The following is a 2,500-nucleotide window of genomic DNA, read 5'->3' as shown; positions in this document are numbered from 1 at the left end:
TCGTCTGAATGTCATGGATTTCTGTATTCATGTTTTCAAACGAGTTATGGAGGCAGTAAACAATGTTGACGTCGGGGAATTCGGTGCTGGAAGCCTTCCCGGTATACAGGCTCACGCTCAAACGTTAAGGTAAAATAATTGCTGTTAGGTTCAATTTCATGATATCAGGATATCATGATAGCAGCTAGGAAATTGATTAATATTGAATGTGCCTCCCTGTGAGATGCTGGGAAATCAATTAGCCCGGAATGAAATTTTACACAGATACAATTGGGCATTCTAAATTTCCCAGTTCCTCCGTTATCGAGTTCCATAAGTATAAAACTTAAAAATGGTTTGCTTTAAAATCAGAAAAGAACCAATTCACCGTTGCTGTTGAGAAAAGTGTATGCCAGGCAAAACAAGTTGCATCTCGGTAGCCTGAAAGTTAACTGACAAAATAATTTGCCTGTGTTTAAATTAACAAATACAGCAATACATCACTAACGTTTTATGTTTAACCGGAGAATTAGGGAAGCAGATGTTCGAAGATGTAATAGCTGTTGAGTTTTATTCCTCAGTTATCGAGTTTCATGAGTATAAAACTTAAAAATGAATTGCTTTAAAATCAGAAAAGAACCAATTCACCGTTGCTGTTGAGAAAAGTGTATGCCAGGCAAAACAAGTTGCATCTCAGTCGGTAGCCTAAAAGTTAACTGACAAAATAATTTGCCTGTGTTTAAATTAACAAATATACCAATACATCACTAACGTTTCATGTTTAACCGGAGAATTATTTTCGAAGGTGTAACAGCGGTTGAGTTTTATTCCTCAGTTATCGAGTTCCATGAGTATAAAACTTAAAAATGGTTTGCTTTAAAATCAGAAAAGAACCACTTCACCGTTGCTGTTGAGAAAAGTGTATGCCAGGCAAAACAAGTTATATCGCGGTAGCCTGAAAGTTAAGAAATAATTTGCCTGTGTTTAAATTAACAAATACAGCAATACATCACTAACGTTTTATGTTTAACCGGAGAATTAGGGAAGCAGATGTTCGAAGATGTAATAGCTGTTGAGTTTTATTCCTCAGTTATCGAGTTTCATGAGTATAAAACTTAAAAATGAATTGCTTTAAAATCAGAAAAGAACCAATTCACCGTTGCTGTTGAGAAAAGTGTATGCCAGGCAAAACAAGTTGCATCTCAGTCGGTAGCCTAAAAGTTAACTGACAAAATAATTTGCCTGTGTTTAAATTAACAAATATACCAATACATCACTAACGTTTCATGTTTAACCGGAGAATTATTTTCGAAGGTGTAACAGCGGTTGAGTTTTATTCCTCAGTTATCGAGTTCCATGAGTATAAAACTTAAAAATGGTTTGCTTTAAAATCAGAAAAGAACCACTTCACCGTTGCTGTTGAGAAAAGTGTATGCCAGGCAAAACAAGTTATATCGCGGTAGCCTGAAAGTTAAGAAATAATTTGCCTGTGTTTAAATTAACAAATACAGCAATACATCACTAACGTTTTATGTTTAACCGGAGAATTAGGGAAGCAGATGTTCGAAGATGTAATAGCTGTTGAGTTTTATTCCTCAGTTATCGAGTTTCATGAGTATAAAACTTAAAAATGAATTGCTTTAAAATCAGAAAAGAACCAATTCACCGTTGCTGTTGAGAAAAGTGTATGCCAGGCAAAACAAGTTGCATCTCAGTCGGTAGCCTAAAAGTTAACTGACAAAATAATTTGCCTGTGTTTAAATTAACAAATATACCAATACATCACTAACGTTTCATGTTTAACCGGAGAATTATTTTCGAAGGTGTAACAGCGGTTGAGTTTTATTCCTCAGTTATCGAGTTCCATGAGTATAAAACTTAAAAATGGTTTGCTTTAAAATCAGAAAAGAACCACTTCACCGTTGCTGTTGAGAAAAGTGTATGCTAAGCAAAACAAGTTATATCTCGGTAGCCTGAAAGTTAAGAAATAATTTGCCTGTGTTTAAATTAACAAATACACCAATACATCACTAACGTTTCATGTTTAACTGGAGAATGATGTTCGAAGGTGTAATAGCTGTTGAGTTTTATTCCTCAGTTATCGAGTTCCATGAGTATAAAACTTAAAAATGGTTTGCTTTAAATTCAGAAAAGAACCAATTCACCGTTGCTGTTGAGAAAAGTGTATGCCAGGCAAAACAAGTTATATCTCGATAGCCTGAAAGTTAAGAAATAATTTGCCTGTGTTTAAATTAACAAATACACCAATACATCACTAACGTTTCATGTTTAACCGGAGAATTAGGGAAGCAGATGTTCGAAGGTGTAATAGCTTTTGAATTTTATTCCTCAGTTATCGAGTTCCATAAGTATAAAACTTAAAAATGATTTGCTTTAAAATCAGAAAAGAACCACTTCACCGTTGCTGTTGAGAAAAGTGTATGCCAAGCAAACCAAGTTGCATCTCGGTAGCCTGAAAGTTAACTGACAAAATAACTTGCCCGTGTTTAAATTAACAAAT

General features: G+C 34.6%; 1 protein-coding gene across 2 annotated transcripts in view; it reads left to right on the top strand.

Moving 5' to 3' along the window:
* Positions 1-2,500, top strand: part of LOC138000413 (uncharacterized) — a 43,777-nt gene that overhangs the window by 1,199 nt on the left and 40,078 nt on the right. The gene's annotated exons all lie outside the window — the stretch shown is intronic.

Source organism: Montipora foliosa, chromosome 4 (assembly GCF_036669935.1).
Source record: "Montipora foliosa isolate CH-2021 chromosome 4, ASM3666993v2, whole genome shotgun sequence".
NCBI classification, from domain to species: domain Eukaryota; kingdom Metazoa; phylum Cnidaria; class Anthozoa; order Scleractinia; family Acroporidae; genus Montipora; species Montipora foliosa.
Note: the sequence above shows the minus strand (reverse complement) of the source record. Positions and strands in the feature narration are given on the sequence as shown.